The sequence below is a fragment of the Lonchura striata genome, chromosome 1A (genome assembly GCF_050655825.1).
Source record: "Lonchura striata isolate lonStrDom1 chromosome 1A, ASM5065582v1, whole genome shotgun sequence".
In the NCBI taxonomy this organism is placed as follows: Eukaryota; Metazoa; Chordata; class Aves; order Passeriformes; family Estrildidae; genus Lonchura; species Lonchura striata.
Genome location: NC_140741.1, coordinates 63,730,318 through 63,747,150, shown reverse-complemented (window position 1 = coordinate 63,747,150; position 16,833 = coordinate 63,730,318). Strand labels below are relative to the sequence as shown.

General features: G+C 39.5%; 1 protein-coding gene across 3 annotated transcripts in view; it reads left to right on the top strand.

Moving 5' to 3' along the window:
* Positions 1-16,833, top strand: part of LHFPL3 (LHFPL tetraspan subfamily member 3) — a 233,139-nt gene that overhangs the window by 41,842 nt on the left and 174,464 nt on the right. The window lies entirely within an intron of this gene.

Genomic DNA, 16,833 nt, shown 5'->3' with positions numbered 1-16,833 from the left:
CAAGAGAAAAACAAAAAAACACGAGAATTAAAAATGTCCCCTAATGCAGTCTGTTGGTGTTTCTAGGGGACCTTTTATTGTTGAAGCTTTCTCAGAAGCAAGATAAAATTTCTAGTGAAAGCAAGGAGAAATAAAGAAAATAACCCTTCATTTTGCTTTCATCAATGGGGATCAATCAAATGCTTATTTAGAAGAATTTATACTCTCCCTCCCCTCACTTTTTCTCAAAAAAATTACAGAAAATAAGGGAAATTTTATGTTGATTATTCTTATTGTTGTGCCTAATGTTACAGCACAATAGAAACCAGAAATATTTACATACTGTACAAAAGGCTCCATGTTTGAATTGGTAATATTCACTCCAGGACAGCTTTCATGTTTCTAGAGCACAAACATCTCTAAGGGATGTAATGATTTTATTTCATTGTATTACGTCCATTTTTTACTTTTCTTGCAAGTCACAAAGGAAGAAAAATAAAGGAAATACTGGATTCTTAATAGTGCTATGGTTCTGAAGATAGATATTGTCAAGAAAAGGATCCAAAGTAGTAGTTGAAGAAAACTGCTTTGTGATGCCTTTGATAATTTAAGAAGGAGGAAAAATCAGATGGGAATAATTACTTGCCTTTTAAAAGGCAAATGAAGATAGAAGATTCTTCACAAGAATACAGGAATCAAAAGCAGTTCAAGTCACATAACTGTAGAGGGAAAGCTTGCTATATACTCACTGAAAAGTGCAACAAGTAAAACTATCTGAGCCACATTTTGTGAAAAGACTATCAAAGCTGAAAAAATTCCAGCTTGTCTTCTGGAAGGAGAAATTGTGAGGACAAAATTGTTAAATAACAACTGAAAGGATGTGATAAGATAGTCTAGATCTATTTAAATCTGCTTTTTGGTGTTTCTCATAACTGTGTATGTATCATGAAACTGAAAATATATTGACAGAGACCAAAGGGGTTGTAAACCCTTTAAATTAAGTTTAAAATCTGACAAAAGCCCAATACTACTTCTATATAGTAACAGTCAGTAAAATACAGACCTGTATAAACCAGGTCTTAGTTAAAGTTCGACAAAGATGCTCACCTAGATGGATGCACTGACTTAGTGTCAGATGACTCACAAGAGAACAGGGACACAGATGAGAATGGATGTTTTATTACCACCTTCTCAAAAATAATTAAAAGAAATAATTACGCTGTATTGTGGAGAGAATGGCCATGGCCTTATGATCACAATGAGGTCTTATGACTTCTCCAAGGCAGACATCTACCTCTGAAGCTCTCTTAATAGTTAAGTAAGAGAGAGAAGTTGCTTTTTTCTATTAGTGGATGAGATAAATATCTACTCCCAAACCTCAGAAGTGTCTGGTTTTTTCATGGCCTCTTTTTTATTATACCTCTAAACAAAGTCTGAATAGCAATTCAGATATACCTTTTCACCAACTGGAGCCTACATTTGAGCAGGTGGACCCCGCTCCAAATGCTTTAGACTGAAAATATACATATTTCTCAGAGCCACTTTTCAGAAAATATGTAATACATATTGACCTGTAACCTTAGAAGATGACCAAAAACAGGTGAGCCTTCACTTTACTGTATTGATTTGACTTTATTGAGAGGCTGATTTTAAACTTTTAATATTCCTGTCTGTAATCCTAGGTGTATCAGTAGATAAATGTTTTATACTCAGTCTGAGATCTAATTTTCTTTCAAAGGGCTATGTTAAAGGGAAAGAGAATAAAGGTGATCTTTCAAAAACTTTTATTTGCCTAATTAATAGAGCAACTGGTATGGGGGGGGAAGGGGGGAAGAGATCTTGTATATCTGTTTGATGTTCTGAAAATGAAGTGTTGGACAAAATGACTTTACACTGAGAAGACATTTTACTTCATTTTACATAAGTTGTATCTTCTGTATCATCTCCCTTCTGTGACAATTTGCTTTATCCAATTACTGAGCTACACAATAGGTACTTCTTAGAAATGTCCTTGCTTATACTGATGACGGAGAAACCCGAAGTTCAAAAGTTTCATCTCATACTACATAAGCCATCACAAAAATTACTTTTAAAATATATATATATATATATATATATATATATGTATACGTTGTTCAAGAGACTACTTACTGAGTATTCCTCTTTTTCTGAAGTGATCACAGGAGGAAAACCTGGTGTCTAGAATGAAATGCATATACATTGGCTGGGCAGATATCATACTCTATGTGTGAATTTTCCACCTCATGTCATACACTTTTCCATATGGGTCTGACACCTCCAAGAAAGTAAAAAAGGAGGAGGAGACTGCAAATCCAATTTAGGATGAATATATTCTGTTTTAAGAGTTGTGGTTTCTGAAATATGAAAAAATGTTTGTCTGTTTCTGAGAAAACCACTGCCCTTTAGAAAGTATTTAAACAACATTCAGTTAAGGCAGATAATCATTTAAAGAGAAGTAAAAAGTTAAGGCAGATAATCATTCAAGGAGAAATAAAATACACCCTCTGGATTAGGAGAGAGTGGGCAGCTATTGGGATAGTGGTGGCAAAGCTTCTCCAGCCTCCCCACTGCAGCACCTCAGTTTATACAAAGCATGTTTTTGATACCATGAGTTTACACTCTAATAGACTCACAGGCATTGTGTGGCACAGTGACCAGATAGATCACAGGGCTGTAGGAGTGATTTACATGCCACAGCCTTTGAAGTAAACGGCCACATAAATTATGGCATCTGTAGTTGTCTCCCATTAAAGGAGATAATACAGTTGTTGACATTTTATGTGCTGTGTTGCTTTAATACAGGCATACGTGCACCAATCTGTTTAGACATTGCTTTTGGGTAGGTAGGAGCCCAAGCAAAGCTGTTCCTTTGTTAAACAGAGTGGATGTACCTCAATCTGGGGCCTGGGGCATTCAGGCACAGAGGAGCTGTGATGCCCTCAGCTAAAGAGTAAATCAAGACACTTTAGGAAGTGTGAGGTTTCCAATTCTTCTTTCCAGTTCTGCACTTGCAGCTTTCCTGTGGATTATTTTGGTGGAAATCCAGAATGAATAGGGTTTATTTGTAATTGGGCTTGAAATTGCATCCTGAAAAATTAAGAGGATCAGCCTCACAAATCTTACGCACTGGGCTGGCTTTGAGTGGGGTGTTCCTGCATTGGCATCTGTGCAAGCTTTGGAATGAATGAACTGAACTGCAAGGGACCTGCTCGTGCTGCTCATACTGCTCACACTTCTCACACTGCTCACATTCCTCACACTGCTCACACTGCTCACACTGCTCATACTGCTCACACTGCTCATACTGCTCATACTGCTCACATTCCTCACACTGCTCACACTGCTCACACTGCTCACACTGCTCATACTGCTCATACTGCTCACATTCCTCACACTGCTCACACTTCTCACACTGCTCACACTTCTCACACTGCTCACACTGCTCACACTGCTCATACTGCTCATACTGCTCACATTCCTCACACTGCTCACACTGCTCACACTGCTCACACTGCTCACACTTCTCACACTGCTTACACTGCTCACACTGCTCATACTGCTCATACTGCTCACATTCCTCACACTGCTCACACTTCTCACACTGCCCACACTTCTCACACTGCTCATACTGCTCATACTGCTCACATTCCTCACACTGCTCACACTGCTCACACTTCTCACACTTCTCACACTTCTCACACTGCTCATACTGCTCACACTGCTCACACTGCTCACACTTCTCACACTTCTCACACTTCTCACACTGCTCATACTGCTCACACTGCTCACACTGCTCACACTTCTCACACTGCTCACACTGCTCACACTTCTCACACTGCTCACACTGCTCACATTCCTCACACTGCCCACACTTCTCACACTGCTCACCCTGGTTCACATGCACACTTGGTTTATTCTCAGCTCCCTCTTTCCATGTTCCTGACTGTACTCCTTGCAGCCATTGCAGCTGATGGAGCTCTGCTAAGAACATCAGCTTGGTTGCTGGTGCGCAGCCATAAAGTATGGTGTGAGCATCTTCTCTTAATAGTTTCTTCTGCATACAAGATTGTCCACAGGCACAAAAAGCAAATAAATTCTCAGACAAATTCTGTCTACATCAGTGTATTTTTTTCTTTTCCAATTGGCATGGTACAACCCTTAAGCCTGTACTTGGCTTAGTAAAACCTGCTCAGTATAGCTGTTGATTATCTCTCTCTGAAGCTTCTGGAGAAAGAAACACAAACTTCAGCTTTTACTCTTTAAAGACTGCATTTATAATGCATTGAGGTACATCAATCCCTGTGGGAATCCCTACATCAATTGTCTCTGTAGGAACAGAGGGTGCTGGGCTTCTCCCTGGCTTGCATCCCAGGGGAAGAGCTGAGCTCACCAGCCCTCGCTCACCAGCCTTGAGCAGGTGGAACAAGTCTCTGTTGGCTTCAGAGACAGCACTGCAAACAGCAAATTTAGGTGAGATTAATCACCCTTTTTATACTGGGTACTGGAAAGCATCCTAATTTGTTCAGATAAATGCAGGACTGCTGCTGAATATATTCTGAACTTGCTGGAAATTTAAGATATCATTTTGTTTAATGACTGCTATTATTTGTGTTAAAATAGTGCTGAGATGCTCAAATTTGGCATCTGTGCCTATCTTCATTTTGGCATTTCCTATCTTAGTTTTGGCATTTCCTACCTGTAGGATGCTTAGCTTTGCAAGCCTGACTTCTTATTTATACCTTGGGCTAATTAGCATTATTGTTCACAGGGGAACACAGCAGAATAGAGGATTCAACAGAAACTGTTACTTTTAATTAAAATAACAATTTAACTAATATTTTTCCTGTAGTTTTGCTTGCATTAATAATGTTGGTGGGCAAAGTTATTGGAGTATGATAGCAATTTACGTGTTGAAATGGCTAATCGAACATAAATGAGTGAGATTCAGTTAACGCTAGTAAAATAATTAGCATTTTTGAAGGAAAAAAAGACAAAAATCAATATGGAAGAAAAATATTTACACCATCCAGAAGGGTTTGAAAAATTAAAGGGAAAAAAAATCTTTAGAAAAAATGCACTTTCAAGTGTCTTTGAGAAATACATCAGTAACCAAATAAACAGTCATCAAATGTTCAGAAGTTCAATGTTGTGAAACTGAAAATCTTTAGGAATAATTAAGGTGGATAAAATCTCCTTGCATTGCTAACAGTAGAAACAAAACCTTAATCACAGGAGTTAGGTTTGATGAGACAAAGATACCAGTGAGAGTGTCACAAATAAATCATTACCAGGCTGTGATCTTACTCTCACTTCAAAGATCAAAGTCCTAATTTTTTTAACTAGGAAATTTGTTTGCATAGGGGCTGCACAATTCTGCTGGATGGCTTTAGAATGTTTTTACTCATGCAAAGCAAGGAACATCTAGAAGCCTGCATATAAAATGAAACTCAGTGGCATAAATAAAAATGTATTAGAAATACCTTAATAGGAATTTCTTCATCCCCACAATGACAATTTTGCCAAATCTTTATATGATAAATTCAGGGATGGTCTTAAAAACTTAGTTGAAAATTGTGTGAGTTTGGTTTGGGTTTTTTAAGATAATATATTGGTCAAAATATATTCCATAGCAAATGTAATGCATACAGCTCAGGGAGTATGTTCCAAAGAAAATCTATTCAATCGAGAAGCATCAAAGCATTCAAGCAAGACCTTGAATGAGTTATTAAACAGTAAATAGTCTGGGAATGAAGGTAGAGAAATATATATGAAAGGAAAAGCAGTGAATGTGATGAGCCCTCTGCAGAGGCTGTTTTTTTCCCCTTGGCCTGTAATTTGATATGAATTTATTCTGCAGTGAACATATTATTTATATCTCTGCTCACCACCTTTTTAACTCATGCTTTTGGGCTTGGAGTGACTTTAATGGGAGCAAGGAACAAGACTTAGCATAAAATAAAGACGTCATCATGAGAGAAAGGCCAGGGTTTGGCCCTTGTGAAGATCAAGTCCTGAAATATTAAGGGTCATAACAGCTGATGATTGCTTGTTGGAATTTCCCCTAAATTGTTGCCTTAAAATACTCTGAATTTAAATGGAAAGTGTCATTTTCCCTCAAGTAAGCTATTTCTCTTTAGCCATTAATTGGAGAAAGAATACGGTGAGCCATCTGTTATTCTGCTCAATTTCTGCAGGTTATGTAGCAAATTTTAGTAATTTTTGTTTTTCCAGTTCACTGATTTTTTTAGTGATACAGTGCTTTCAGGTAATTATTTTAGCTGCTAAAGATCCTTTAAAGTAGAGGTTTGATATAAATGTACACATGCACAAAGGCATAGACCAGGAGAGAGAATATTGGTGAAAAGCATTTCATCCCTAGATTGTCAATATAAATCCCAGCTGAGCCTTGTAATAATTTAAAGCTTTAAAATGGCCATTTATCAGCCTATCCAGCCTTGTTGAGAAGTCTTTTTTTCCAATAGCCTAGGAGCAGAGGTTGAACTGAGGTTTCTTGTCCCCAGTATCCTTTTTTATTAATTTTCTCTCTCTCTGTGAATTTTGAAGCATTTGTTCTTGGTGGCCCATGTTATTCTTTGTGGGTTTTTGGACACTGGGTTTCATGATCATTGGTCTACAACCAACAACTTCAAATTTGGGGATGGATGAAAAAAGAAGAATGTTAGTTGCAAAGGATTTTTAACTGGAAAAAGAAACTTTACCAGGAGGAGAAGGACAGGAAAAGAGAGATTTTTTCTTTTCCAAGAGACATTTCATTACTGCTGCATTTTTGCTTTATAAGTAGACATATTTGTAGAACAGCAGTTTTCAGGTTCCAAGAACACACCATAATCAGCTAATCTTAGCCCCCAGATAGCACAGGCCACATTTTACTTTAAATGATTTTAGGCTGAAATAGGACATATCTTCTAGAGAAAAATCCTGTGAGGTGTTCAGTGTCTAGTGATGTAACATTTGTCAAAGAACTGGAAAGATGTTCCAGTGGTAAATCATCCTTCCTACAGATAATATACACCATATGTCTGAACGGATGCTCCTGATTCAGTTTCCAGCTCTTGGGTCTGTTTGCCAGTTTGAAGAACCCTCTAAATCCAGTCTGTGTTTGACACTGTGTCTTGGACTGTAAGCAGAGACTTTTTGTTCTTAAATCTCTTGAATACCTTGACATTTTTCTCATGAGCCATGTTTTCCAACTCTTCCAGGATTCTTTGATCTTTTTTCCTGAACTCTTTGACAACTTAATATCTGTGTTGAACTGTGGGCATCAAAGCTGGACAGTATTTCATATCCCATTCAGTATTTCCACATTACAGGACTGCATTCATTCATTTAGTAGGACATCTTACACAAATGCATGCTCAGCTGAAAACCCCTTGGTTTCCCCCAGTCCTTTTCAGATTTGCTGGTGCTCTTTAACTGTGTGGTCTCTGCCTGCTGGAGTCTGTGTTAGCTGGTTGTGCTGGCTCCCAAAGCAATCCAACCCACCCTGTACTGCAGGCTGTTTCTCATTATTCAGCCACTCCTCTAATCTTCATTCTATCTACCAACTTTATTAGTAATGATTTTCTGTTTTCTTGCATATCAGGGATAAAATAAAAGGAAGAGTGGGGCTAAGAATAGCCTTAGGATCCCACTGGAAATACATGTTCAAGAATAATTCCCTAAAGAATGAACAATAACTCACACTTTAATCCTTTTAATGTATGTCATTGTTGATTTTTATATCATTCAGGTTAATCAAAACATCATATTGTAAGCACCATCTAAAGTAGCTTTTATAAGTCTATTGTGCCATCATTGTTACTTTTAGTGACTTGAAACCCCATAAAAAATCAAATTAGTTTGACAAAATCTGCTTGCTATGAGCCTGTGTTGGTTGGCAGTAATTATATTAGCCATCTTTATTTCCTTCTTAATCAAGTCCCTCTCAGCCATTTCATTATTTTCTTGACGATCAGTCAGGCTCACAAGCTTTAATTACCTGATCTGCCTCTGTTACCTGCTGAAAGTACTGGTACAACAACAGGTTTTTTCTGGTTGTCTGAAAGTTTATGGCCTCACATATAAAGAACAGTGCCAATGGCACAAGGACCTCTTAAAATTCTTGATGGCATATGGAGAGGTTTATTTAAAATGATGAAAAAATTAAGAAGGAGAATATGTAGCATTTTTGCTTACACAACATTAGCAATCAGGGCACATTGCAGGCAGGTTGAAAGATAGTATGTGGCTTATGTGGAAAACAATTTTCTGGTTCCAAAGGATTTTAACATTCATTTGGAAACTTGATAAGTGGGAAAATGTTGCATGAAAATAGCATTTGTAAGTTACTACTTTCTGAGCATTTTTACACTTATCTCTGGGCCTGTCAATCAATATTTTTTTCTCAGTCATCAAAAATATAAGGAAAATAGAAAATTGCTGAAGTTTTCCGCCAGAGAATCTTTACTAGAATTCCCTGCTTATATATATTCAAGTTTGAAAATAACAATGTCTCAGTCCAAATTAGAAACTCTTCTTGTTCTCCAACATAAGTAAAAAATGCAGCTGCCGTTATTCATTATTCACAGATGCAGATTTACAAAGCAAGTATCCTCAAAGAGAGATCCCACTTTCTTCCCTTCTGCCTCTCCTGGCCAGAGTGCCCTGATCAGCTGGGAGGTGTTAGCAGGGCACACACGGGGTGCTGTAGGTTTGGAGCTCAGATCCCACAGGCTGGCCCGTGCCCATGCTGCTGGCTCTGGCAGGGGCACCAGATGTGCTTGGCCTGAGATGCACAGCTGGGAGCTCACTGCTTTACTGGAGACTGCAAACACAGTCAAGGGAAGGACCTTGGACAGTGTGTGCTGATCTTCTTGCAGAGTTGGGAATGAGGGTAAAAACATAAGAAAGCTTTGCTGTTCTTTCCCCCCAAACTGTGTAGCCATGTACTGAAAAGTGCCCCTGCCCTGGCTGTCCTCACCTTGCCACCCACTGTCTCAGCCAGGGGCAGGATTGCAGACACAGCACAAAGGTGAGGCTGGATCGAGCCCAGGTAGGAAATTGAGGGCTTTCTTTATGTCACAGCAAGTGTTTGCAGTTGAGATGGCCACAACACACAGAGCGTATCATTGTACATTTCAGAAGGCTTCAAGCCATGCGGAGTAACATCCTATCACTTCAGAAGAATACAAGCACGTGTCCTTCTTGTTCTTTAGCCCAACCTTTTATCCCCTCGTGTTCAAGCACTGCCCCTGTTGCCCTCTGCTCCCTTTGGTGTTGCTCAGTGCCCCTGGGCTCTCCCTGCTCATTGCTGTCAGTGCTGCTCACCTGCTGCTCACAGCTGAGCCCACTGGGGATGAGGCTCAGCCACAGCCCCACTCCCAGTTACCACAAACTGTGTACATTTTCAGACTCTGGTATAATATTTCCACCTGTGAGTTAGTGCCTAAATCCACCCAATGGGAGAGTAAACCCTGATGGAAAAGGGAGGAAATGGGGAAGCAAACCCTGTAAGTGCATCATCTTCCTTTGTCCTTTTTATCATGCTGTGCTTTCTAGATAGAGGCATTTATCTTGGTCTTGATTAATTTCCAAAGGAAACTAAATATCAATAAAATAGCTACCCAAGTCCATTTTAAATGCCCATGGGAACACCACTTTTTTTTATTGCGGTGGTTCCTGAAAGCCCAGAAACCTGGGTTCTGCCAAAGGACACCTGCACAGAGGCACTGGGCAATCCAGTGCTACTCTGGGGGTACCAAGCAGTCAGGAAACAGGTGGTGGAAAGAAAATTGGTATTGTAGACTCCTCCACCTTTTACAATACCTACTGCTGCAGTTAATGCAGTATTTTCTTAACACCTGAACTCTCAAGCAGTTTTAGGATGTTTGAGCTAGAGGAAGGTGCTGCCCTCATGTTGAATATTTGCTTATATTTTTCCTTAGCTGATAGCAGTTTTTCTCTTGTGCATCAGCCATCTGAGAAACATTGTACATGGGGATTCATCATGCCACCCTCATCCACAAAAGTCTGCAGATGTCCCAGAAGAAAAAAATTACTCAGCCAAAGCATGGGAGCACACTAGTGTTAATTAATAGATCAATTATAATCTATGCAATAAGTGCATTTCAATGCTCTGGCACTCACAGATGTGAAAATACTCATTATTGAATCCATACCAGCAATGAAGATATTGAGCTTTATAAAGCAGAAAAAGGGTGCTATTTTTTACTCTCAGAATTCTAAAACCTTAGTTTTATGGTATCCTTACTGAAAAGACATTCTAAAACTTCAGTCCTTGGTCTTGAGCTCACAGTTGATGTAAGCAGTCTGCTGCGCTCCCCTTGAACATCACCTTGGCTGTGTTAGCTGGTATGTGAGCAAAGAGTTGGTCCATGTTAGAGGGGAAAAATGTTCTCCAATCAAAATCACACATCGAAAGTTTTGTCTTTGCATCAGGATGTGGTGCTCTCTTTGTGGTAGGGGATCTTATTGCTGCTTCCTGACCTGTATCGCTGCCACTCAGCAGCAACTGTGGCTTAACCATGACATTGAAGAATCCTTCTTGCTTAGAAAAGAGGTTTTATCACGAGGAGGCTGATTTACAGTGCAAGATCATTGTGCTTTTCCTTGTACTAAAAATTCACATGTGTATATTTTTGGATACTTTAATTTTAAAATGTTCATTCCTATCTGAAACCAAGTTTTAATCCCTTATTATTTCTTTGGTTTTCTCGTATCGCACCCATTCATTATTCTTTGTCTTATAAATAAAATGTGTTTAGGGACAGACGTTTGCACAGATGGTATATTTTAATAGGCTTTGTACCAGCCTGGTATTAGATACTGTTGGCCATAATAGTTAACTTTCAGTTTTGAAATTCAGAATTTCAATGTCATTCCAATGACCAGCCATTGCATTTTGCTATGGCTGGTCAATGGAATGACATTGGAACCCTGTGAAGTTTGTTATTATACTCACTGCTCTTTAAACTAGATTTACTGCTTATGTCATTTAGGAGTTTAGGTTATCTACTTGACATTTATTTGAGCACAGCTCAAAGTGTGCAAATTTTGTATTCCTAAAGTAAAAGAGAACTCTCAGGTTCACTATAGCTGTATCTGAGCACAGCATTTTTCTTTGCATTTCAAGTGAAGTCAGTATTCATGCAAAATACTGTTACAATGCCAATCCAACAGCTTTAGAAATCTGCTTTTGGTTTGGATTTCTAGCTCCATGTGCTGTATCCACCATCCTCTGGCTCACAGGCTGGCACAGCTGGAGGAGTCAGTCTTGCACATCTAGAGTTTGCCGAGGGCTAAAGGAAAAGCTGCTGCTGTGTTTGTATCCTGATTCCCATTGGTGTCAAGCAAGTATTTCTTCCACTCCATAAATATTCAGAAGCAGAAGGAAACTTCTTGGCTTTGAAATTATTTGTCAAGTTATCAAAATTTGCAGAAAGTATGAGAGATTTTTTATAGAAAGTCTTCTGCATAATTCACCCATCCAATTTCTTATCAGATCTGCCCTACCAAATCTTTCTGCTGACTCAAGCTGGTGTGATCATGTACTCCTATCAAATGTTTACAAAACTTACATTTTCAGTTTGTTGCAGGAAAATGTAGAGAGTATATTACATTTTAGAGAGAGATAGATTGCTGTTGTAAGAAAAGGAAATAAATTTCTCTGTGATTTGTCTTCATTGCCTAAGAAAATGGTTTATTTGGCTTGATCAAATTCTCTCTGGAGCCAAATCCAGTCCATTTTACTGACATGTTACTTCAAACAAATCTGATGAAGTTACCTGTGTAAATGATAGAACAAGAAGGACTTGGCCATCGATACCCGAAAGACCCATGATAATTTAATAGGCCTGGGTGGTTTCCATCTTACCTTTCTCTTTTATCTCCTACAAAGATCAGGGTGCTCATGTTTGTGCTAATAGGTATGTAAGATATCCCTTCTTTGGCAGAATTTGCTGGGTTTGGGTGGTGGATGGCTCATGGAGAACAGAATTCCACAGGCAGCAAGTGGGATCTGACAGCAACCTCCAGGTCCACAAGGCCAAGCAGTGGCTGCTTGCATTCATTTATGTAATTGTCTGCTCCCACAAATGAAGTCAGATCAGTCAGCAATGGCTCTGGAATCCTCACATTCACTGGTGTGGAAACTGGGTTTGCAGCATTCTCCAAGCAATTCTTGCTCAGGAGCCCCCACATCTTTACCAAGATAGCTAATAAAATTAATACACTGTAAGGTTAAATTTTCAATAAATCATAAATTTTGTTTTCTTACCACCTTCTGTGGGAAATTTGTTAAGAAGCTCTCATCACTGAGGAGGATGTGTGTTGGAGGAGAAAGGGATAGAATTACAGCTTCATGACCTCAGGCATCTTCAGGCTGGTGGCACTGCACACCAGCTTCACTTCATGACAGACCTTCAAACAAGGAGCAGTGCACCTCAGTGTCACATTTCATGTGGATGAGAGTATGGTACATGGGACTGATTCCTTTCCTTGTGTGTGAGCCAGCACAGGCAGGTACAAAAACAACTACAAACCACAGACAAAATGCAAAGAATAAATTTATTTATTTTACCTCACCAGCCAGGGGATCCCTGAAGCAGATATTGCAGTTTGGGAAAACACTGCATAGGCAATTAGTAATTCTTTAACCTCTGGTTCACCTTCCTCCTTCTTAGTGTTTAAGTCCTGCTGCCAATATATCTAATTGAATAGAAACCTGTGATGAAAATTAAACATTCAAAGCACGTGCTGGTCACAGCAAAATAACCATTATCATTAATGGGAGTTGCGTGAGCATACCAAGTGAAGGATTCACTTTGCTTTTAATTCCATGTCATTTAGAATGAATGAATGAATAGGAGTGTGTGTATCTGGGCCTGTTTTCTTCCCTCTAATGTACAGAAGATCAAATCCTAATTAAGGGGAAATAATTATCAGTCCATCCTCTTGCAGTTCTCCTTCCTGTGTTCCACTGAAATGGTTTTGAGTATGTATAGGTGGAGTCAAAGTTTAGCAGTGGTTTGTGTCTAAATTCTGATTTTTAATATTGCAGCAGCTCTGACAAACTCATAGAACAGTAAATATAATGGCTCTATAATTAGGCTGGTTTGTAAACAATTACTACTATTTAGTTGATAGTGCAAAATGCTCTTCTGCAACATTCATCAAATAAACACTTATTTGGGCATATAATTTGAAAAATGCGGGATATTTAGTGGGCTGAGATTTCTTGTCTCACCAGAGTATGATGCTAATTTTCTGTTGTCTGACTAGTTTGTGCCTTCAGATGACTTCTGGTAGTGAGTGGAAAATGAGGTGCCTGAGGGACATCAGGTAATTGGAGAGTGCAATGTCATGTCCCCATGAGGACGCCCTGTCTGCACAGTGCAGTGCTCCTGCCGCCTGTCCCAGGGCTCAAAGTCCTGTCTGACTGTGTCCTGCTGCCCTCCTTCCATCTTCATTCCTCTTGCTTCTCGCTGGCAAATGCCAATCTCAGCCTGAAACAAAGCCCTGACATGTGGGTGCCTCTCCCTCCTTCAGGGGAACATGGACACAGCCTCTCTCCTCCTGCCTGCTGGGGAGCATGGACACAGCCATAGCATCTCTTTCTGTCCATGTTTACATCCTGTGACAGCACTGCCTTCAGCTGCCTGCTCCAGGATGAGTGCTGGAGCTAACAATGATTTACAGCAACTGCTCTGTCTCACAGCTTCGGGAAGATTATGCCATAGCAGGAGCTACAACATATGAAGCATCTCTTGTCTTGTAGTCAGTGTACTGGAAGAGTACAAATTTCTCTGAAAAATCACTTTAAAATAATGGATTCCCACTGACAATCATATATGCCAGTTTTAATGAATGTTTCCAGCGAGCTGGAAAGGATTTGGAAGGAGATCTGTGTGACGTGGGCCCCTTTAAAGCAGCATCAGCACGGGGTTTTGCATGTCCCTGAATGGACTCAGGATGACCAGGATGACTTTTTCCAGCCTGGAGTGTGGCAGTGGCATTTCTTTTACAAGAGGAAAGTTGTTTATTGTTTTAAGAGAACAAGGGTCAGACTACTTGGAAGAAGGGGTTGTCAGCTCTACAGGATTTCTCTGAGAAACTTCTAAGAAAAGCAGAGGAGGAGAAAGCTCACATTGCCCTTTAAAATGTTGTAGATGGCAGTTCATGGGGGAAAAGTTCCAGCTTGGTTCTCAAGTTGCAGGGAGAGTTTGCGAGGTACAAGATTATAAAAGGAAGTTTGCTTTTGTACTTTGTGAAATGAGCATATTTAAAATAGAAAGAAAAACTTGAAATGCCACAGACCATGAAATGAAAATTCAAATGCTATTTCAGGACAGAATTATGCATTGAATGCTGCACAGTCTGGCAATTGTGCTGCAGTCCTAAGTCCCACAGCAGGACACCTGTTCTGGCCACAAGCATTTCTGGCCTTCTTCAGCAAGCAAAGACATTTTGACTTGTGCCAGTGGTTTAGTGACCAAGCCAAAGAAGCCTACAAGTGTATCACCATGATAGCAGAGGAGCATTACAATGCTTTTGATATTTCACTACTTAGGAAACCCTGAGAAGACTGGAAATGCAGCAATGGTGGGCCCAAATAAAGCAGTGTGAGTAGTCAGCACGTTAGCATGGGGCTGTGCAAGGTGTTGGCTCATGTGGAAAGGTGAGCAGCATGGGGCCCAGCAGGATTTCTTCCTCATACCTGCTGACAGTTGTCTGTAGCTGTGTATTCATGTTTGTGTGGTTAGCCCAGGCAAAGAGCATCTTACACTCATGTACATCAGTGCCTTTAACTCATCTACTGCTGACAGGAAAGCCATTAAACAAGACCTTAATTAAAAATTACCATTGTCTGAAGGTGTTGCCCTTATGTGAAATTCCTTCAGTCTCAGCTGTCTTGAAAATTTGAGTTAAATGGTCCCTCTGGAAGAATTAGAAAGAGATGTGTGCAAAATCTCTGTGGGAGCACTTTGAAGGCAAGAGCATTTCCTCCCAGTGGGAGTCATGCAGAAGCCAACAGGTAATGTCACAGAGCAGGGTAACTTTTGTCACTGCACTTAAAGTTATTGCTAAAATATATTTTTATGCTTTCATTTCCTTAATATCTAAGTGCCTCACTATCCTTGTTCATCATCATCACCACTTGGTGAAAAGCAGAGCAGAGCAGGTTCTGTGTAGATGTAGTCAGCTAGACATAGAAGATTAGAAAACTACCAAATACTAAAGGTAGGTTGATGTAGTATTTAAGCATGTTGTGTTCTTCAGCCTAAGAGACCTCTCTAAGGACAAATGGGATGATCAGGCCACAGCAAGGAGCTGATCCAGGTTTGCAGGGTCCTCAATCAACTCCTGGATTGTCATGGGGCCAAAGCAGACGAGTTTAGAAATGCAATGGATGTCTGTTTGATCCTTATCCCGGTTTGATACAACAAATTTAGAAAAGATGGAACTTGGGTGCAACCTTTGATTTCATGATGTTGTGATCAGCATATTTAGTACTTTTGATCCGTGCTAGTAACACAAGGATGGTATTTCCGAGATGTGAAACAGCAAGCAAAGTTTCTTATTTTCAAGCCATGTTTTATTCTTAATCAAAGAAAGAACAAATAGACCATCAAAATTCCTACTCTGCAGCATCTGATCAGAGAAACTGGAATGAATGATGTGCTGGGATGAATAGGCCTATTACCTTGTAAATTGTACTGTATAGTACCTCTTGTAACAACACAAGATGTTGCTGCATTTTTTTTATTAGATGATTTATCACATATTATGCTATTTTATTTCTCATTCTAGTGGCAATATGGACAGGAAGACATATATCTGATATTTATTGATGTTAAAGTTGAAAAGTTGATTTTGTATAACCATGTCCAAAAGGACCATGCTCTATATAAGTAATAATAATAGTCTAGAAGGTACACTTTTCTGGTATCAAGTCTGGAAAACTTCAGTTAAAGATCCTTGTCTCTCTGGGATCATGCCTATATGAAAACAGTGGAGGATTTTCAGGGCTGTGAAGTTAGGATAAAAGCTGGTAATCTAAGGTAAAGTTTTGCCAATCTTAAACTGCTTGCATACTCTCTGCTATGGGATGCAATTGTTACAATTAATTCCAGAAATAAATAATTCTTTCTATAGATAAGTATTTTAGTCCACTTATGTCACATGGGTGTGAGGTAGAACCAGCTAATTCACTGCATTTAGTGTAGGGAAGAAGTTAGTACACTGGACAAAATTACTAAATTCAGCTAAATTTCTTTCATCAGAAAGATGGGGTTTCTGCTCCTCCAGGAAAAAAACCCTGCAAAATAACTTCTTTGTATGGAATCATAATCATGGAATGAAGCCACATCTACAAGAAGTCACAGAGAAAAAGTCTTACTGGACAGCAAAGCTCTCGGCTCAATCCCACAGTTGGGCTCAGGCACCAAAAACTCCTCTGAAAGGGCCTCCAGCCCCCATGGTGGCTGGCAGCTCTCTCAGGAACTTCCTTCTCAGCTGTATCACCTTCTGTCTGAGAAGGAGCTGACTTAGTGTCCTCACTGTTCAGTTAATATGTTGATTAGAAGTGCCCTTCTAATATAGATAGATATTTGGTATGAATCTGTTAGCAATACACTCAAACCTGTTTGTTCTCTTAGTGTCCTCATCTTGAACCTTGCCCTTTTTCTTCTCTGACAATAAATTCTTGCCTCTACTGTATTTATACTGGATAATAATAAGCTTTCTTCTGCCCATTGCTATCCAAACTACTTTTTTAGTCTCTTCTTGTAAGTCAAACACATAATCCTCCACAAC